Raw genomic sequence first — 22,784 nt, forward strand, 5'->3', positions numbered from 1 at the left:
GTTTGTTGGTGAGAGATCTTTGGGTGGTTTAGCAGGGCAAAGAGCAACTGTGAATGGCTATGCTCCTCTGAACATGTGACTTCAGCTTTACCAATAAGAATTGTGATTTCTTGAACCCAACACCTTCCCTTCTCCTAAACAAGAGGGCAAAGCAAAATATAATTGTTGAATTGGACAGTCAAGGAGAACTGCTTTGATGTCAGAAGCGGTGAGGACATGCTCCTTTCTCACATCAGATTCACTGGAGCCTTGGTTCGTACTTGACCAGGTGTAGCATGGGTCTGTGACATCAATAGGAATCCTACATATAGTAATACTTACTTTTAGTTGTAAGAATTGATTAATATCACTACTTGCTCATGCACCCACCATGAAGCAAGACTCTAATCTATTGAACTGAAACTAAGGCTCCCTTTGACTGTGCCCATCAAACACTTCCAGAACATGGACAGCACGGAGTTAGATATGGAGTAAAGTGCCCTCTACAATGTCCCTTTCAAACACTGTCAGGATAGCTACAAGACAGGTTTAGATCAGAAAGAATTTCTTCACTCAGAGTTGTGAACATGTTGCTGTTGGGGGCCAGTTTGTTACATATATTCAAGAGGGAGCTGGGTATGGCCCTTGCAGCTAAAGGGATCAAGGGGTAAGGAGAGAAAGTGGGAATGGGATACTGAAATTGCATGCTCAGCCATGATCATATTGAATGGTAGTGGAGGCTCAAAGAGACGAATGGCGTACCCCTGCACCGATTTTCTGTGTTGCTACATTTCTATGTACAGCATGGGGTTAGATACATAGTAAACGGGACCCACAGCTTCCCGACCCACAGACCACAATCAGTGAACAGCGCCTCCTCTACAATAACCCTCAACACTGGCGCCCCTCAGGGACGTGTTCTCAGCCTCCCACTGTACTCCCTGTCCACCCACCACTGGGTAGCCAGATTCCGAACAAACGCCATCTCCAAGTTTGCTAATATCATCACCATGGTAGGATGGATATCAAACAATGATGAGTCAGAATACAGGAAGGATATAGAATGCTTGGTGTCTTGATGCAACTTCTCTCTCAAGCAAAACAAATCAAGTGAACATTGACTTCAGGAAGAAAGGAGGAGGATACACTCCTCTCTACATCAATGGAGCTGAGGTGGAGAGGGTCAACAGTGTGAAGTTTCTTGGAGTGATGATAACCGACAATCTGTCCTGGACCTCCCACGGTCATGCAACAGTCAAGAAGGCACAGCAATGCCTCTTCTTACTCAGGTGGTTTAGGAAACTCGGCACATCCATCAGGATCCTGACCAACTTTTACAGATGCACCATAAATAACGCACTATCCCAATCACAGGACCTGGTAACTGCTCTGCCCAAGACTGTAAAAAACTACAGAAGGTTGTGTGCACAGCTCAGACCATCATGGAAGCTAATCCTCCATCCCTGGACTCCATTTACACTTCTTGAGGTGGCAGAAAAGCTGTCAACATCATCAAGGAACCTTCCCACCTTGGTAATGCTCTCTTCAGGCAGAAGATACAGAAGCTGGAACACACCCACTAACGGGTTCAAGAACAGCTTCTTCCTTGCTGTTCTTAGACGGACGAATGGACCTCTCTAACTTCGAATAATGTCGCATGTTGGTCTTGCTTTGCATACCTCCTGTGCAGCTGTAATTTTCTATACCTCACTCTGTCTAAGCACCCTATGATCTGAACGTGCTTGTTTGCTATGATCTGCCTGTACTGCTTGCAAAACAAAGGTTTTCACTGTACTTAGGTACACATGACTACAATAAATCAAATTAAATCAAATAAAGCTCCCTCTACTTTTTTTTAAACTGTCCCACTAAACACTCTCAAGACAGGGACAGCGCTGGGTTAGATCCAGAGTAAAGCTCCCTCTACTCTTTTTTACTTAAAGTTTACTCTTACTTTTAAAATGAAAGTAAAGCTTCCTTGACAGGGTCCCCACCAAAGACTTCCAGGACAGTTTCAGCACAGGGTTAGATACAGGGTAAAGCATCTTTTATACCGTTCCCAACGAACACCCCGAGAACAGCGTGAAGACCTTGTCTTTTATATTTTTCCTGTATTTCTAGTTGCGAGCAGAAATGATAAAAGAACAGCTGGCATTCGTTGTAACATTTGTACAAGCAGTGGTGAAATGGTGGTTGCAGATGAACTGGAACTGAAGAGGTTGTGTACAAATGTAACTTTGAAGTTATTCTGTACTGTTTCCATACTGAAGGGAATCTAATCTAATCCCATTTTTTTCTTTTTCTGTGTATATAAGGATAAGTTTATAGGGCCATGAGAATTTTAATTAGAACAGTTATGTGGCGATGGTTCTCAATTGTTCACCCGTACCTGGAGTCTAATTCCTTGAAATAGTAATTTTTGTTAAGCACAGAAATCTGCTCTGCAGTACGGCTGGGGATGAGATACACCTAAAAGCTGTCTCTATTGTTTTAAACTGAAAGTAAAACTCCCTTTACATTATTTCCATCAAACTCTCCTCAACATGGTTACTGCGATGATTTAAATACAGAGTCAAGCTCACTGTCCCCATCAAATATATTCACATCAAATAATATACAAAGTAAAGGAGCTCTATGCTCTCCAAATCAAACTCTTCCAGAGCAGGTATACAACAGAGCTAGATACACAATAAAGTACCATCTGTACTGTCTATATCCGCCACTCCCATGGCAGGTAGAGCATAAAATTAGATACTGTGTAAATCCGCCTCTACTGTACTCATCAAACAAACCCAACTCTAGGGTACAGCACAGGGTTAGGTACAGAATAAAGCTTCATCTACACTTTCTGTATTGAATACTCACAGGACAGGAAGAGCAAAGAGTTAGAATCAGAGAAGAATCCCCTCTATAGTTTTTGTCCCTGCGGCTAAGGAAAAGTACACTGCCTTGGGAGACAATCCATTGACTAATTCAGGTATGGATGGTGTTTCTTAGAGAAGAGTTTCAATAGGTTGTGTGAGTACTTATTAGAGGGCTGAAGAACAAGAAAAGACCTTGCTGAAACAGATAAGATATTTGGGGGTTTAACAGGGTAAATGCTGAGAAGATGTTTCGACATTGGGAGAGTCTAGGACCAGAGAGCATAGACTCAGGTTAGCAGTCACTCATTTAAGATGGAAGTAAGGAGGAATTTCTTCTCTCAGAGGGTAGTGAATCTATGGAATTCATTACCATCAAAAGTGGACTGTGTCATTAAGTATATTCAGAGCTGAAAACATTAGATTTTTAATCAGTAAGGGGCTCTTGAGTTATGGAAGAAGCACTGGCAGCAGCAAGGGTACAGAATGTATTCTGGCAGGGGGATTTCAATATTCAGAACCAGGGGTGGCTCAGTAACAGCTCCAATAATTGAGCTGGTCATTTCCTAAAGCACATTGCTGCTACACTGGGTCTGTCATCGAGAGGGAAAACCATACTTGACCTAATCGACACTATGAAGAATATCCTCCATCATGTAGTGTAGCAAGATCACCATGCCAGTGGGACAGATTGCGAACATGTTTAACAACTCAAGACTGGGCATCCATGAGGAAATGTGCGCGATCAATAGCAGCAGAATCCAACACAGTCTGCAAACTCATAGCCTGGCATATTCCCCAATCTACCATTACCATGAAGCCAGCGGGTCAACCCTGCTTCAATGAAGAGTGCTGGGGGCGCATGCCAGGAGCAACATCAGGCATACCTAAAACTGAGGTGTCAACTTGAAGTTACAAGACAGAACTACTTCTGTGCCAAACAACATAATCGACGATTCCACAATAAATGGATCAGATCTAAGCTCTACTATCCTGTAGCATCTGGTTGGTGGTGGACAATTAAACAATACACTGGAGGAGGAGGCTTAACAAACTCCCTGTTTTCAATTGTAGGAGAGTCCAGCACAACAGTGCAAATGTTAAGGCAAAAGCATTTGCAACAATCTTCAACCAGAACTGCCAAGTGGATGATCCATCTTGGCTTCCTCCAGTAGTCTCCAGGATTACAGTTGCCACTCTTCAGTCAATTCAATTCACTCTATGTGATGTCAAGAAATGAATGGAAGCACTGGATAATGCAAAGACTCTGGGGCCTGACAGCATTCAATCAATTATACAGAAGATATGCCGCAGAACGTTTGCTCCCCGATGGAAACAGTTCCAGTGCAGCAACAATACCCAGCACCCACCCAACAATGTGGAAAATTGCCCATGTATGTCCTGTACATAATGGGGATCAAGGGAAACTCTCTGTTGGTTGAAGTCATATCTGGCACAAAAAAGGATGGTCATGGTTATTGGTAATTAGTCATCTCAGCTCCAGGACATCTCTGCAGGAGTTTCTCAGGGGAGTGTGCTAGGCCCAACTATCTTCAGCTGCTTCATCATGGACCTTCCCTCCATCACAAGGTCAGAAATGGAGATGTTTGCCAATGATTGCACAATGTTCAGGACCATTAGTGACTTCTCAGATATTGAGACAGCCAATGTCCAAATGCAGCATGACCTAGACAATATCCAGACTGGGGCTGAAAAGTGGTAAACTTTTATGTCACACAGATGCCAGGCAATAACCGTCTCCAATAGGAGTTAATATAACCATTACCCATAACATTCAATAGTGTTATGATCACTGAATCCACCATTACCAACATCCTGGGTGTTAACATTGACCAAAAACTCACCTGGACTAGCTATATATACATACCATAGCTTCAACAGCAAATCAGAATCTAGGACTCTTTTAGTGCATAACTCATCTTCTGACTCACAAAACATGTCCACGAGTTACAACGCATAAGTCAGGAGTGTGATGGGATATCACTTGCCTGGATGGGTGCAGCTCCAACAAGACCCAAGAAGCTTGAGACCATCTAGAATGAAACAGCTCACTTAACTGGCACCACATTCACACACTCCATCATTGATGCTCAGTAGCAGTAGAGTGTACCTTCAATAAATGCACAAAGGAAAATGACCAAAGCTCCAGCGACATCACCTTCAAAACTTGTGACCACTTCCATCTAGAAGGCCAACAGCAGCAGATATATGGGACACCAACATCTGCAGGTTTCCCTCTGTGCCAGTCACCACAGTGATATATTTCCAAGTCAGGATGGTGCATGTCTCAGAGGGGAACTTGCAGTTGGTGGTATTCCCATGTATCTACTGCCCATGTACCTCTGGATAGGGGATGTCATGGGTTTGGAACGTGCTTGCTAAGGAGCCTTTGGGAATTCCTTTGGCTTTCATATACTGCTGCTACTGAGTGTCGGTGGTTGACGGAGTAGTTGTTTGTGGAGGGAGTGCCAATCAAGCATTGTCCCAGATGGTGCCATGCTCGAGTGTTGTTGGAACTGCACTCGTCCAGCCAAATGGAGAGTATTCCATTATACCCCTGACTTGTGCCTTGTGAACAGGCTTTGTACACACTGTAGGATTCCTAGGATCTGATCTGCTTCAAAGCATTTATACAAATGACAAAAAGCAGTGGACCCAGCACTGATCCTTGTGGCATACTGTTGGTCACAGACCTCCAGTCTGAAAAGCAACCCTTCACCACCACCCTGTGACTCTTACCTTTAAGCCAGTACTGTATCTAAATGGTTAGTTCTGTCCATATTCCATGCAAACTAAGCTTGCTAACTAGACTGCCATGTGGGATATTGTCGAATGCCTTACTTAGGTCCAAATAGATCATGTCCACCACTCTGCCTTCATCAATCCTCTTTGTTATGTCTTCAATAAACTCAATTTAGTTAGTAAGACACAATTTCCCACCCACAAAGTCATGTTGACTACCCCTAATCACTCCTTGACTCTCCACATACATGCGAATCCTGTCCCTCAGAATCCCCTCCAACAACTTGCCCACCACTGAGGCTCACTGGTCTATAGTTCCCTGGCTTTTCCTTACCACCTTTCTTAAATAATGGCACTGATATGCTGGGCTTTCCCATCAATGAGCATGGGGATCATTGTGGAATTTTCTCCTCCAGTGGGTTGTTTAATTGTCCACTAGCATTCATGATTGGATGTGGTAATATTGCAGAACTTAGCTCTGACCCATCGGTTGTAGGTTGTTTGCTCTGTCAACCACTTGCTGCTTGGTAGCTTCACCTGCTTGACACCTCATTTTTAGGTATACCTGGTGTTGCTCCTGACATGACCTCCCGCAATCTTCATTGAATCAGAATTGGGGGTGACCATATAGAGTGTATAAAATCATGAGGGGCATGGATACGGTAAATAGAAAAGGTCTTTTCCCTGGGTTGGGGGAGTCCAGCACTAGAGGGCAGAGGTTTATGGTGAGAGGGTAAAAACTTTAAAAGGGACTGATGGGGCAACTTTTTCACACAGAGGGTGGTGCATGTAAGGAATGAGCTGCCAGAGGAAGTGGTGGAGGCTTGTACAATTGCAGCATTTAAAAGGCATCTGGTGGGTATATAAATAGAAAGGATTTAGAGGGATATGGACCAAGTTCTGGCAAATGGGACTAGATTAGGTTAGGATACCTGGTCGGCATGGATGAGATGGACCAAAGGGTCTGTTTCAGTACTGTACATCTCGATGACTTCTATGACCCTCTGGCTTGATGATCATGGCAGAGTGTAGAATATGCCTGGCCATAAGTTTGTTAATTGCATTTCCATACCATTCTGCTGCTACCAACGTGCACCTTATAGACATCGTCTTAAGTTGCTAGATGTATTCAAAATCTATTGTAGTTATCGCAATGAAAATGTCACACAACATCTCAGTTCATCTCCCAAGGTCTGCACATTGGTCTTGCTTATTGGTATTGTAATGGACAGGTACATCCACTGCTGTTCAACGTGCAAAAGCACTGATTCCTCAGCTCATGAGTAATGGTAATTGCCGGGAGTTATCCTTGCCCTTGAAACCTTACGGGGTACTGAGTCAATGTTGAGACCTCCCAGGGTAATTCCCTCTTGACAGCCTAGCACTGCGGTGCCAACTCTGCTGGGTCTGTCCTGCCAATGTGATAGCTGTGGATTGTCTTATAAGGTCTAATTCTGTGAGTGTGACTACGTCAGGCAGTTGCTTGATCAGTCTGTGGGACAGCTCTCCCAATTTTGGCACTATCTCCAGCTGTTGATAAGAAGGACTTTGCAGGGTCAACAGAGCAGTGTTTGCTGTAGTTTTTGCTGCAATTTGTCCCATTTTATTCTCTTAAGACTGTCGTGGTTTGGTACCACTGAATGGCTTGCTAGGCTGTTGTCAAGGGCTGTAGGTCTGGAGTTACATGTAGATTGGCAATTTTAATTCCCTAAGGGACATTAGTGAACTGGATAGATATTTATGACAATCAACAACTGTATTAGCCTCTTTATTTCACATATTTATTGAGTTTAAATTCTACCATCGATTCAAATCATTGTCAACAGAATACTAGCTGTCCAGCATCAATGCCAGTATTAGGCCATAGGTTGTATCTTTACTGTTCTTAATCCAGCTCCCTCACGCTCTCACTCAGCACCCCTCTCTCCCAGCTCACTGTGTCACTGACTGTATCATGACTGAAGTTAATCCAATTTCCACACAGTGTCACTCAGTTAGCCCTTTTCTCCTCAGCGTCCTGTTGCCACTCCCCCCAACACCCTGTGTTACTGACTGTATCTCTTCTAATGTTAATTCAGTTTCCTCACACTGTCACTCATTAACCAACCTCTCCTTAATGACCTATTATTGACTGTAACCTCTCCGCCCCTCCAGTGCCATGTCTGACTGACTGTATCTCCGCTGATGCCAAATTGAACTTCCTCACAGTGTCACTCAATAACCCCTCTTCTGCCTCAGCATCCTATGTCACTGACTGCAGTTCCGCAATGTTCATCCAGGTCCCTCATACTGTTACTTGATAGCGCCACTTCATCCAATTCCTTCTGATACTGACTGTGTCTCGACTGTTGTTAATCCAGCTCCCTCTCCCTGTCACTCAGTAACCTCTCTGTCCTAACATCCTGTGTTACTGACTGGTTCTCCATTGTTAATTCAGTTTCCACACACTCCCATTCAGTGACCGCTCTCCCAACAATGCCGTGTATCTCTACTGATGTTAACCCAACTCCCTCACACTATCAGTCAGCAACTCTTCTCCCCCAGCCTCTGTATTATTGATTGTATCTCTACTAATGTTAATCAAATATCCTTACACTGTCATTCCATAATCCCTCACCCTCTAATATTAACTGTAACCTCTCTTCCACTAGCATCCTTTGTTATTAATTGTATCTCCACTGGTGCTAATCCAACTCCCTTACAATGTCACTCAATAACTCCTCTCCTTCCATAGCATCTTGCATCAGGTACTATCCAGGTATTCTGTCAGCTCCATTCAGGTATCCCCACCTCCCCTCACCCCACTCCCTCCCACAACCATCCTTCTAAACTCCACTGAGTACAGACCAAGACTCCTCAACCACTCCTCATACAGCAAGCCTTCATCCCTGAGATCGTTCTTGTAAACCTCTTCTGGATTCCCTCTAATGCCAGCACGTATTTCCTTAGATAAGGGGCCCAAAACTGCTCACAATATTCCAAATATAGTCTGACCAGAGCATCATACAGCCAGAGCAGTGCATCCCTACTCTCGTAGACTAGCGCTCTTGAAACAAATGCTAACATGCCTTCGTAACTACCAAGTGAACCTGCATGTTAACTTTAAGAAAATCCTGAACTAGGACTTCCAGTTCCCTTTGTGCTTCAGATTTCCAAAGCCTTCCCCATTTAGAAAATAGTCTACACCTGTAGTCTTCCTTCCTTCCTAATCTCATGCTTTCCCAAATTGTATTCCATCTGCCACTTCTTTGCCAACCCTCCTAGTCTGGCCAGAACTTCTGCAGGCTCCGTGCTTCCTCAGCACTACGTGCCCCTCCACCTACCTTTGTATCATCGGCAAATGTAGCAGAAATGGCCTTTGTCCAGATCGTTAATGTTTAATGTGAATAGTTGTGGTCCTAACATTAACCTCTGCAGAACTCCATGAATCACCAGCTGCTATTCTGTTAAAGACCCCTTTATTCCTACTCTCTGCCTTCTGACAGTCAGCCAATCCTCTGTCCGTGTAGTACCTTGTCCCTAACACCAAGTGCTCTTATCTTATTTAGTAGCATCCTGTGCTTCACTTTGTCAAACATTCATTGTTACTAATTGTATTTCCCCTTAATCCAACTTCATCATCCTGTAGCTCAGAAGCCCCTTTGACAGCAGCACTCTGTTTTACTTACTGTAACTCTACGGATATTAAACAAGCTCCCTAACCTTGTCACTCAGTAGCCCATCTCCCCCCAGCAACCTGTGTTACCGACTATATCCCTCCTGATGTTAAGTCAGCTCCCTCACACTATCAGTCTGTAAGCCCTCTCTCCCCAGCAGTGTTGCCAGTGTTAACCCAGCACTCTCATACTGTGTGACAGTAATTCCTCCCTCCCAGCAATCTGTATGACTAACTGTATCTTTACTGATGTTAATCCAGCTCTTTCACACTCCTCTCAGTAATCCCTCCCTCTCAGTGCTCTGTATAACTAACTGTATCACAAATGATGTTAATCCAACTTCCTCATACTATAACTCAGTAAACTCTTTTCCCCAGTTCCCCCTGTTACTGACATTATTGTTATTGACATTAATCAATCTCCCTCACATTGTCATGCAGTAATCTATCAGATGGCCAGTGGCAAACTGCTTTGTCCTGGTCATTTGTGTTAATTTGAGACTTGCGAGTGGGTGAGGTTGGCCTCTAAGGGCTGGTGGCCACACTGCATCCCACTTTTACATAAACAGAGAGTAGATACACCAGAGGCAGTGCTGTATGATGCAGCATGGGGCCTCAGAACTTAGAGCTTCACTATATCAGGAAGTTTAATCTTCACTTGTGGGCACAGCACTAAATTCATGTACTGACCCTCACTTCAGATAACTGACCTGTCAGTGTACACTGATGCCTCTTGCGCTGTCAGATGTCTGACCAACCAACTTCAACTGCCATCATGTGACCAGAAGGATGTTTGCAGGCTACTAGACGACAATTCTGAGCAGATGAGAAAGGGCCCAAGTTTTCCAGTGACTATCTGCCTGACACTGATGTAATGTAACGCTGCTCTCACTGAGTCCCTGTCACATGCCACAGCTCTCTCTACCAGTGCCAAGCTCCACCCCGAGCCTTTGTCCTTGGTACCAATTCACATACACACACAGTCCACTCTGCCTCTGTATTTGGCCAGCCGCCAGTGAAACAGCAGGCAGGGGGCAAGGCAAAGCTCAGCAGCAGGAGAAGGGTGCAGAGGCAAGAACTGAATTCCTTCCACTGAACAGGAAACGGTGAATGCCTCATGGACCTGGAACTCAACTTTTTGTTTTAACAGCTGACAGTAAATACTTTCAGCAAATCTTGGATCTCTGTGAGATAACACAGAACAGAATTAATTATTAATCACACTTCATGACACAACACTTCTGTGCAATACACTATGCGTCCGGACACCCACCTTCATATAAAGCAATTGAACATACTTCAGATACCATGTCTTTGAAAATTTCTGTGATTTTGATTGTCAACTGAATTGAGAAAATAACTTTTTTTATAGTGTATCATAGGGAGATACTATCAAGGCACATCAATATGTGAATGTTCCAGACAAAAAAATATTGTATGAACACACATCCCCCTGGAACAGAGACTTAAACCCACAAACAGATCCTTCATGCACACACTTTCACACTCAGCCATTCTATTGCTCTGATTGTCAAACTTGGCACACGCACACACTCACCTTCATACAAAGTGACTCAATATACTTTAAATACTATGTCTTTTAATATTTCTGTGATTTTGATTATAGACTAAAATGGGAAAATAACTTTTAAAACCAAGGATTGCTGGAAGATTGCTGCATGATTTGAAAGCAAACAGCCTGGCACTTATTATAAGCACTGTTTACACAGCAGCTTGTTCAAGCAGGAACTGAAGTGCAGTTCACAGAGAAGCTAGGGCTGAGTGGGTGTGTACAAGTGGGGCTTTCAATGGCAACTAGAAGCTCTATGGACCAGTGACCAGTTATCAATAACGTAGGCCTTCCACCTGCTAAAATCTATCAGATTGATTCTCGGGTAAATGAACAGCTTGGGGCTGTGAACAAGAAACTGAGAAGCCTTCAGAAGCTCAGGAGCTCTCTCTGTCTTCTGCAGTAAAAGCCAATTCAATCCTGAAATATACCAGTTTATCTTTAGGTCAGCAGTTGCAATAAACTGTGACTTTTAAGTGATAAGTCAGAGACATTTTTACAAGTGAACCAGCCACCCTGGGCCTCTTTGAAACCAGTGGATGCATCCAGAGTAGGAAGATGAATAAGTAGTGCTCTGATCAGCACAAGAATCTCAGCAACTCCATAAACAGGTACACTGAATAGCCTTCTCAGTGTTTCCCTCTGTTCGTAATACTCATGTATTTCTTCTTGTCCGTGTATGTGAATAAGGGGGAGCGCCCACAATGAACTGCCTAACATTGACACAATTCTGGTGTGAGGAGTGCACTGGAAATCAAGATTCTTCTTGTGCACTTCCTCAGTGGATCTCACCCTGCTGCTTCCCCTGTGGAGGCTGTGCAGCCATTGCTGAAAGTTGATGAACTTGCTAAAGCTCTAGTTTCTGTCGTCTCCTTCTCCCAGTCATTCTCAGCAGGAACAAGGCTACATGAACGGCAGGCGTGGCTTCTGACATTTTAGCTTCATGAGAAAATAATCAGTGGGAAGCTCAGAGAGATGACATAGTATTATTGAGGGGATGCCTGAGGCCTCACATCCTGAACAATCAAGCTGCATGTTATGTTCTGCCTTCGCACAGGATAACAAAGGGGCTTCCCAAGGAGATCATACTCATGCCTTATTCAGGAGCTCTGAGCAAATGTATGTTAGATAACCAGTGGACTCCTCCCCATCAAACCTCCTTTCTATATCACTGCACATCTTTCCAGACTTCATTTTCTGTGTAAGAGAAGATGCTGATCATTGTCTTCCAGTACTTGTTCTTGACTGTCATTACCAATTGGGAAAATCAGGATGAACTGTTAGACTCCTTGTTATAATAAGACTAGTTGGACTTACATGAGAAGAGGCATTTCATTGGCACAGTGAAATGCTCATTATTGCTTCAGGTCATACCTTGTTAGCTACATTCTTTGACAATTATTGATCTCCACATGAAGTATGGCTTGAAAGCAGATGGACAACATTACTTATTCAGTAAAGGCACAATTCTTGCAATTGCCCCTTGAATTGCCTTAAAGTGAATGTGGCAAATAGTGTTCCCATAAAAGAAAACAGTAATTTCCTCTCCTGCTTGGCATTTTGTCAGCTTACTGCACTGTTGGCTTTTGGTCTGCGATGGTGAGATGCAGTTCCAGTTTAATGTTTATGGGAGTGATTTACAAAACCCACCTATAACACACAAATATCCCCCCATTCTTCTTGTTTCCTTTTATGTTGCTGTTCCTCTGACCCCAATGACCCTTCAGCCTCCCTCAGTTTTGATTAAGCCCCACACAAAGATTTTTGTGCATTTTACCCCCACAGCTCAAGGTTTAAAGATCTGTATCCCTTCCCATGTAGAGGCCAGACATGGCTTGTTTGAACTGAATCCCCTTACCCTCTCCCCTCCAACCTTTGAGATCTCCCAGACCCCTCCAAATCAGTATGAGGTCCCACCTACTCTCTCCAACTGCATTCTAACACTATCAGGCTTCCAGCATCCCCAGAATTGAGTCGCCTGTTTTTCTCAAGATTCCATGAACTGCCTTCAGATAAGCGCCCGGACCAGCATTGACCAATCTCTACGACCGAACTTGGCCAATTCCAGCTATAAAATAGCTGGAATGATTCCTTACTGACCACACTCAATCCTGGGACTGACAATCTCCACAGCTGACTGATATGCTTGTAATCCCCAGACCTAGTGCATTTTGACCCACAGGACCGAGTGTGTCACTATCCCTGTCCATAAGGAACCCTTGTAGAACCAAGTGCATGACTGATTGTGGCCATCCTTGCTGGATTAAGTGAGATCAGACCAGATAAAAACAATGACTGCAGATGCTGGAAACCAGATTCTGGATCAGTGGTGCTGGAAGAGCACAGCAGTTCAGGCAGCATCCGAGGACAGGCAAAATCGACGTTTCGGGCAAAAGCCCTTCATCAGGAACAAAGGCAGAGAGCCTGAAGCGTGGAGAGATAAGCTAGAGGAGGGTGGGGGTGGGGAGAGAGTGGCATAGAGTACAATAGATCAGTGGGGAAGGAGATGAAGGTGATAGGTCAGGGAGGAGAGGGTGGAGTGGATAGGTGGAAAAGGAGCTGGGCAGGTCGGACAAGTCCGGACAGGTCAGGGGATCGAGTTGCTGGAGGTTAGAAGCTAGGATGAGGTGGGGGAAGGGGAAATGAGGAAACTGTTGAAATCCACATTGATGCCCTGGGGTTGAAGTGTTCCGAGGCGGAAGATGAGGCGTTCTTCCTCCAGGCGTCTGGTGGTGAGGGAGCGGCGGTGGAGGAGGCCCAGCACCTCCATATCCTCGGCAGAGTGGGAGGGGAGTTGAAATGTTGAGCCACTGGGTGATTTGGTTGATTGGTGCGGGTGTCTCGGAGATGTTCCCTAAAGCGCTCTGCTAGGAGGCGCCCAGTCTCCCCAATGTAGAGGAGACTGCATCGGGAGCAACGGATACAATAGATGATATTAGTGGATGTGCAGGTAAAACTTTGATGGATGTGGAAAGCTCCTTTGGGGCCTTGGATAGAGGTGAGGGAGGAGATGTGGGCGCAGGTTTTACAGTTCCTGCGGTGGCAGGGGAAAGTGCCAGGATGGGAGGGTGGGTCGTAGGGGGGCGTGGACCTGACCAGGTAGTCACGGAGGGAGCGGATTTTGCGGAAGGCGGAGAGGGGTGGGGAGGGAAATATATCCCTGGTGGTGGGGTCTGTTTGGAGGTGGCGGAAATGTCGGCGGATGATTTGGTTTATGCGAAGGTTGGTAGGGTGGAAGGTGAGCACTAGGGGCGTTCTGTCCTTGTTGCGGTTGGAGGGGTTGGGTCTGAGGGCGGGGGTGCGGGATGTGGATGAGATGCGTTGGAGGGCATCTTTAACCACGTGGGAAGGGAAATTGCGGTCTCTAAAGAAGGAGGCCATCTGGTGTGTTCTGTGGTGGAACCACTCCTCCTGGGAGCAGATACGGCGGAGGCGGAGGAATTGGGAATACGGGATGGCATTTTTGCAAGAGGTAGGGTGGGAAGAGGTGTAATCCAGGTAGCTGTGGGAGTCGGTGGGTTTGTAGAAGATGTCAGTGTCAAGTTGGTCGTCACTGATGGAGATGGAGAGGTCCAGGAAGGGGAGGGAGGTGTCAGAGATGGTCCAGGTAAATTTAAGGTCAGGGTGGAATGTGTTGGTGAAGTTGATGAATTGCTCAACCTCCTCGCGGGAGCACGAGGTGGCGCCAATGCAGTCATCAATGTAGCGGAGGAAGAGGTGGGGAGTGGTGCCGGTGTAATTACGGAAGATCAACTGCTCTACGTCGCCAACAAAGAGACAGGCATAGCTGGGGCCCATACGTGTGCCCATGGCTACCCCTTTGGTCTGGAGGAAGTGGGAGGATTCAAAGGAGAAATTGTTAAGGGTGAGGACCAGTTCGGCCAAACGAATGAGAGTGTCGGTGGAGGGGTACTGTTGGGAACGTCTGGAGAGGAAAAAACGGAGGGCTTGGAGGCCCTGGTCATGGCGGATGGAGGTGTAGAGGGATTGGATATCCATGGTGAAGATGAGGCGTTGGGGGCCGGGGAAACGGAAGTCTTCTTCAGGAAGGGCTTATGCCCGAAACGTCGATTCTCCTGCTCCTTGGATGCTGCCTGACCTGCTGCGCTTTTCCAGCAACACGTTTTCAGCTCTGATCTCCAGCATCTGCAGTCCTCACTTTCTCCTCGAAGAACTTGATGAGAGCAAGGACATGTGCAGGAGAGCTTGGATGACAAAGGTTAGAATGTGGGAAACTAGCCTGAAGAGTGTTGAACAGATAAATGTTGGCATGAACAAGGTTTTCAGCAGCTGAATAGTTGAGCTGCGGCAAAATCAGGTGAGAATAGAAGTAGAAATCAGTGGATTCAGTGGAGGCAGGAATAAGAGATGAGAAGCTCATCTTGTGGTCAAATATCATAGAACCCTTACAGTGTGAAAACAGGCACTTCAGCCCAACAAGTCCACACTGATCCTCCAAAGAGTAACTTACCCAGACCTATTCCCCAACATTGTTGGCCTTGTTGGTAAGGGAGGATATTCAGTCCCTTGCGCGGGGGGACCTAGAGTCAGGGGATGTAGTATCAGTGTGGATAGAGCTACGAAATACTAAGGGTAAAAAGACCCTCTTGGGAGTCATCGACAGGCCCCCAAACAGTAGTCTGGATGTCGGATGTAAGTTGAATCAGGAGCTGAAATTGGCCTGTCGCAAAGATGTTACTCCAGTTGTTATGGGGGATTTTAACATGAGGTAGACTGGGAGAATCAGGATGGTATTGGACCTCAAGAAAGAGACTTTGTGGAGTGCCTCAGGAGATGGATTCTTAGAGCAGCTGGTGCTGGAGCCGACCAGGGAGAAGGCAATTCTGGATCTGGTATTGTGTAACGAACCAGAATTGGTCAGAGACCTCGAAGTGAAGGAGCCATTGAGAAGTAGTGACCATAATACATTAAGCTTCAATCTGCAATTTGAGAGGGAGAGGGTACAGTCGGAAGTGACAGTACTTCTGTTGAATAAAGGGAACTATGGAGCTATGAGGGAGGAGCTGGCTAAAGTTCAATGGTGCAATACCTTAGCAGGGATGACCGTGGAGGAACAATGGCGGATATTTCCGTGTATAATGCAGAAGATGCAGGATCAGTTCATTCCTAAAAGGAAGAAAGATCCCAGGAGGAGGCATGGGCGGCCGTGGCTGACGAGGGAAGTTAAGAAACATATAAAGTTAAAAGAGAAAAAGTATAACATAGCAAAGATAAGTGGGAAAACTGAGGACTGGGAAGCTTTTAAAGAACAACAGAGGATTACTAAGAAGGAAATACGCAAAGGAAAAATGAGGTACGAAGGTAAACTGGTCAATAATATAAAGGAGGATAGTAAAAGCTTTTTTAGGTATGTGGAAGGCAAAAAAATGGTTAGGACTAAAATTGGGCCCTTGAAGACAGAAACAGGGGAATATATTACAGAGAACAAAGAAATGGCAGAAGAATTAAATGGGTACTTCAGATCTGTGTTCACTGGGGAAGACACAAGCAATCTCCCTGAGGTAACAGTGGCTGAAGGACCTGAACTTAAGGGAATTTATATTTGCCAGGATTTGGTGTTGGAGAGACTGTTAGGTCTGAAGGTTGATAAGTCTCCGGGGCCTGATGGTCTACATCCCAGGGTACTGAAGGAGGTGGCTCGGGAAATCGTGGATGCGTTGGTGATTATTTTCCAGAGTTCGATAGATTCGGGGTTGGTTCCTGAGGATTGGAGGGTGGCTAATGTTATACCACTTTTTAAGAAAGGTGGGAGAGAGAAAGCAGGAAATTATAGACCAGTTAGTCTGACCTCAGTGGTGGGAAAGATGCTGGAGTCTATTATAAAGGATGAAATTACGGCACATCTGGATAGTAGTAACAGGATAGGACAGAGTCAGCATGGATTTATGAAGGGGAAATCATGCTTGACTAATCTTCTTGAATTTTTTGAGGATGTAACTCTGAAGATGGACGAGGGAGATCCAGTAGATGTAGTGTACCTGGACTTTCAGAAAGCTTTTGATAAAGTCCCACACAGGAGGTTAGTGAGTAAAATTAGGGCGCATGGTATTGGGGGCAAACTACTAGATTGGATTGAAAATTGGTTGGCTGATAGGAAACAAAGGGTAGTGATAAACGGCTCCATTTCGGAATGGCAGGCAGTGACCAGTGGGGTACCGCAGGGATCCGTGCCGGGACCGCAGCTTTTTACAATATATGTTAATGATATAGAAGATGTCTTGAAGCTAAAAATGGGAGAACGCTTGCCAATAATGAAAGGTTAAACGGTAAATGGAACAGCATCTGAAGAAAGTAAATGGTTCATTTTATCAGCTGACATGGCACTGGGAGAGGAAATCAATGTTCATCAATTGAATGTGATTAGGATTGAGCAAGCTAGGGGTGGGTCATTAAGAAGATGTGGCCACAAAAGCCAGAGAAAGATATCAAGTTCAGGGAAGATTAGGGCTTTCAAATTAACGTCTGGTTCTTTTTTAAGTATTATAATTGAATCTTGATCCACCATCCTTTCATTTCGTGAATTTCACATGTAAAATCTTGTGGATTGTTTTGCCAAATAACTTAAATCTTTATCCTTTGGTTACCTAGTATATCGAGGAGAAAGTGAGGTCTGCAGATGCTGGAGATCAAAGTTGAAACTTTATTGCTGGAACAGCACAGCAGGTCAGGCAGCATCCAGGGAACAGGAGATTCGACGTTTCGGGCACAGGCCCTTCTTCAGGAATGAGCAGAGAGTGTTCAGCAGGAGAAGATAAAAGGTAGGGAGGAGGGACTTGGAGGAGGGGCGTTGGAAATGTGATAGGTGGAAAGAGGTCAAGGTGAGGGTGATAGGTCGGAGTAGGATGGAGGCGGAGAGGTCAAGAAGAAGACTGCAGGTCAGGAAGGCGGTGCCGGGCTGGAGGGATTCGGCTGAGACAAGGTGGGGGGAGGGGGGATGAAGAAACTGGTGAAGTCCAAGTTCATCCCCTGTGGTTGGAGGGTTCCCAGTCGGAAGATAAGACGCTCCTCCTCCGACCGTCGGGTTGTTGTGGTTTGGCGGTGGATGAGTCCAATGACCTGCATATCCTCGGTGGAGTGGGAGGGGGAGTTGAAATGCTGTGCTACAGGGTGGTTGGGTTGGTTCGTCCGGGTGGCCCAGAGGTGCTCTCTGAATCGCTCCGCAAGTAGGCGGCCTGTCTCCCCAATATAGAGGAGGCCACACCGGCTGCAGCGGATGCAGTAGATGATGTGGGTGGAGGTGCAGGTGAATCTGTGGCGGATATGGAAGTTTCCTTTGGGGCCTTGGAGAGAAGTGAGGGGGGAGGTGTGGGCGCAAGTGTTGCACCTCCTGCGGTTGCAAGGGAAGGTGCCGGGAGTGGAGGTTGGGTCGGTGGGGGGTGTGGATCTGATAAGGGAGTCGCGGAGGGAGTGGTCTCTACGGAAAGCTGATAGGGGAGGGGAGGGAAATATATCCTTGGTGCTGGGGTCTGTTTGGAGGTGGCGGAAGTGACGGCGGATGATGCGCTGTACATGGAGATTGGTGGGGTGGTAGGTGAGGACCAGTGGGGTTCTGTCCTGGTGGCGGTTGGAGGGGCGGGGCTCAAGGGCGGAGGAGCGGGAAGTGGAGGAGATGCGGTGGAGGGCACCGTCGACCACGTCGGGGGGGAAATTGCGGTCCTTGAAGGAGGAGGCCATCTGTGTTGTACGGATTTTGAACTGGTCCTCCTGGGAGCAGATATATCAGCATTCTATTAAAATCTTTCATGATTTTGAACAGTTCAATTAAATCTCAACTTAACCTTCTCTATTCAAATAACAATCTCATCTTCTCCAACTAATCAGAGTTCCACAACCTGATTTTTATTAATGTATGTCATATCCAGGCGCGATATCCCTATACATACATTAAGCTTTACAACTGTGCAGTAGTCACACTGACATTACATCTGTTTGCCACATCTCTGAATGGCAGTGTGGCTGACAGTGCAGGTAAATGGCCTTTAAGAACACACCTAAAACCTTTTTGTTAAAGTGACAGAGAGCCTTTACAAAGACATGTTATGATGGAAAATGTTGACAACAAAGTTTTTCTTCCATTCAGGGGATGGTGGTAAACTACATTCTTGAACTACTTGTAGTTCTTATAGAGTCATAGAGATGTACAGCATGAAACAGCCCCTTTGGTCCAACTCCTCCATGCCAACTAAATATCCTAAATTAAATTACCCATTTGCCAGCATTTGGCCCATCTCCCTCTAAATCCTTCCTATTTATTAACACAGTATTCCAAAAGTAGCCGAACCAATGTCCTGTACAGCTGTAACATGACCTCCCAACTCCTGTACTCAATGCACAGACCAATAAAGGCAAGCATGCCAAATGCCTTCTTCACTGTCCTATCCACCTGCGACTCCACTTTCAAGGAACTCTGAAGCTAGGCTCCAAGGGCTCTTTATTTGGCAACTGTCCCCAGGACCTTAACATTATAAGTTCTGCCCTGATTTGCCCTACCAAGATCCAGCACTTCACATTTATCTAGATTAAACTCCATCTGCCACTCCTCAGCCCATCTCATCTGAGATAATCTTCTTCACTGTCCAGTACACCACCAATTTTGGTGTCATCTGCAAATTTACTAACCATACTTCCTATAGTCACGTTATATAAGTGACAAAAAATAGTGGCCCTAGCACTGATCCCCTTTGTGGTGTTCAGATACCTACATTGCTAATAGAGAGGGAGTTCTGTAGTCTTGATTCAGAAACAGTGAAGGAACGGCGATATATTTCCAAGTAAAGACAATGCATCGTTTGGAGCGGAATGTACATGTGCTGGTGTTGCTATTTATCTGCTGCCTTTTTCCTTGAGAGAAAAACCACACATGTATCATTTTTATCTGCAAGTGTGCATGTAGCCGTCATGTTATAAGCAGCATCCATGTATGTGGCCCTGGTTAAAATTCATAATTATGCAAATGAGAGCAGTATTGTGCACGTAGCATCTTACAACAATGCTGTTTTCAAACATGGTCAAAATAATTCTTTTGGTGTCATGTCTAATGTGCAAAGGGTGTCTCCTGGATTTATTACTGTATCTTCTTAGTCATGAAGCAATACTCTGAGTTGCCTTCTGCCCAGAAAAGGGTGGGTACAAACTGATGACTTTGGCAATTCAGACATAACGATGCAGGCAATATTCATGTCCAATCCCAGGTCAAGGGATGAGACTGTAATGGATACTGGACATTGCCAGGAGACTCCACCTCTTCAACCTTCCGAACCTGCCAAATAGAAATTCTAGTTGAAGTACTCATCCCTCAATCTTCAATTTGCAATCTTTCAAGGAATCTCATAGACTCTTGATCACTGTGCTTCTTTCAATTGTTGTGCAGCATCTATATAAGGCGATGTAGGCCAACAGGATTTACTCATTGCTCAAAGGAGCACTCACTGAGAATTTCATTATATGCTCACAAAGCTTCCAAATATTCATCAATGGATGGAAGGGGTGGTGGTGTGACCATTTGGGGAATCATAGGATAATTTCAGGATAGAATGAGTCTGTTTGGCTGATAGGATCTGTGCCAACTTTCTGCAACAGACATTCAGCTAATTCCACATCCCACAACAATTCCCCCAGAGTTTTGTCTCTTCAGATAATGATCCAATTCAATTTTGAAAACCTAGACTGACGTTGCCTCCTCCAGTGAGGTCCAGATCCTAACCATTTGCTGTGTGAAATAGTTTTTCATCATATTATCTCAGCTCCCTGTACCCTCTTAATTCTGTGTTCTCTGGTTGTCAATCCTTTCATTAACAGGAGTGGCTTCTATCAACTCTGACCAGACCCCTCTTGACTTTGTGATTTGGAGGTGCCGGTGTTGGACTGGGGTGTACAAAGTTAAAAATCACACAACACCAGGTTATTATCCAACAGGTTTAATTGGAAGCACACTAGCTTTCGGAGCACCGCTCCATCATCAGGTGGTTGTCAACCACTTGAAGGAGTCACGCTCCAAAGGTTAGTGCTTCCAATTAAACCTGTTGGACTATAACCTCTTGACTTTGGAAGCCTTGACCAGTTCTCCCCCTAATCTCTCAAAGAGCTGTCTAGTTTTACTAATTTGTCTTTGTAACAGAAATCTTTCATCCCTGGAAACTTTTCCAGTCATTTGCTTTTGCACCGTAACCATTGTTTTGTATCTTTTACTTTATATTACCTCTCCGTGTTCTTCTATTTTTCACTTCTCTGCATCCTCAATCCGCAGATCTATGATGTGAATTGTATTAATTTTAAGCAAGGTTACAGCTGGAGGATAATGATCAGATGAGGAGGCAGTTTTTTTTTCTTTTAAGAGAGTCACGCGTCCTTGGAAATCTCTTCCTGAAAATGTGGTGGCAGCAAGTCATGATTTTTAAATCAGAGTCATTCAGCATGGAAAAGGACCCTTCAGTCCAACCACTCCATGCTGAATGTAACCCCAAACTAAACTAGTCCCACCTACCTACTCCTGACACCTTTCCTATTCATGTACTTATCCAAATGTCTTTTAAATGTTGTCATTGTACCCACATCCTCAGGAGGTTCATTCCACACACAAACTTCCCACTATGTCTTTTTTTAAATCTCTCTCCTTTCACCTTAAAATGTGCCCCTTTGTCTTTACGACATTTAATCCTCAGGAAAAGACCCCTACCATTAACCCTCTCTACTATACCCCTCTGATTTTATAAACTTCTTTACCCCTCAATCTCTTACGCTTGAGTGTAAAAAGTACCAACCTATCCTTATAACACAAACCGTCCAGTCCCAGCAACATCCTTGTGAATGTTTTCCGAACCCTCTCCAGTTTAATAATATCTTTCCTATAACAGAGTGAGAGACAGCTATTAATCCAACAAATGATGGATTAAAAGGTTATTGGGACTGGGGGGAGTGCATAGCAACCTTATTGATTGTTGGAGCATACATTCGAGCCCGGGTGTCCCTGGAGAAGGGGCACGTGGTGACTACAAACATCCTTGAGCTATTCAGGGAGAGGTGAACACCGCAGGGAGTGGACTGTATTATTGCCCCTTCCAACTCTATTTTGATTTAATCCCCATCCTCCCCTTCACTGTTTGATCATGCAGCATTGCCCTTAGCGATGACATCACCGCAGGAAATGACATCACAAACCCAAAGAAACCCAAATATCTCAATATAAGCAGGAATCATCAGCAGGGCTTTGCCCTGAGGCCCACCGAAGATGTTACCTAGTAGGGTGACGAAACGTCTGGAAATGAACCTTCCAGCTCAGCGAGCAAACCTACATCCAGAGGGCACTGCTTGTCACTGGCCACTCTGGTGTTTCCTTTCTCCCTGGTGGTGGAATATATCAATAAAGACTTAAACGCATGTAAAAAATTGAATACTGGAGCAGGTTTGAGAAGCCCCAGTGCAGCACTCCTCATTCAAAAGTGATGAAAATTATTTCACCATAAATAATACTGATATTTTGTGAGAGTTAGGAGATTTGCTGCAGTGGCTGATAGCATTATCAAATGCTTCAAACGGAAAAAACAAATATCCCACACCCAAACAGCCTGCAAGGGGCGAGGCGTCAGCATCACCTTCCCGCCAACGGTTGCTAGGGGCGGGGTTTCGCCTCGGCCATCCGGTTGCTAGGGGCGGGGTTTCGCCTCGGCCATCCGGTTGCTAGGGACCGGTGTCCGGCTCGGCCATCCTGTTGCTAGGGGCGGGGTTTCGGCCGGGCCCTCCGGTTGCTAGGGGCGGGGTTTCGGCCGGGCCCTCCGGTTGCTAGGGGCGGGGTTTCGGCCGGGCCCTCCGGTTGCTAGGGGCGGGGTTTCGGCCGGGCCCTCCGGTTGCTAGGGGCGGGGTTTCGGCCGGGCCCTCCGGTTGCTAGGGGCGGGGTGTCCGGTCTCACGGCCCCGCCTCCTCCGTGCCCAGCTGATGG

At 45.5% G+C, this 22,784-nt stretch overlaps 1 protein-coding gene across 3 annotated transcripts in view; it reads right to left on the reverse strand.

The window, feature by feature from the left end:
- nr1h3 (nuclear receptor subfamily 1, group H, member 3) overlaps positions 1-10,112 on the reverse strand; it is a 76,549-nt gene extending 66,437 nt beyond the window's left edge. For all 3 annotated transcript variants that reach the window (XM_043706319.2, XM_087996832.1, XM_043706316.2), the window contains exon 1: positions 9,969-10,112. The gene's annotated coding sequence lies outside the window, so the exon portion shown is untranslated. The remainder of the gene's footprint in view (positions 1-9,968) is intronic.
- Positions 10,113-22,784: the final 12,672 nt, after the last annotated feature.

This window comes from Chiloscyllium plagiosum, unplaced genomic scaffold, assembly GCF_037043375.1.
Source record: "Chiloscyllium plagiosum isolate Xiang-an unplaced genomic scaffold, Cpla_swu_hap1 HiC_scaffold_18, whole genome shotgun sequence".
Taxonomy (NCBI): Eukaryota; Metazoa; Chordata; class Chondrichthyes; order Orectolobiformes; family Hemiscylliidae; genus Chiloscyllium; species Chiloscyllium plagiosum.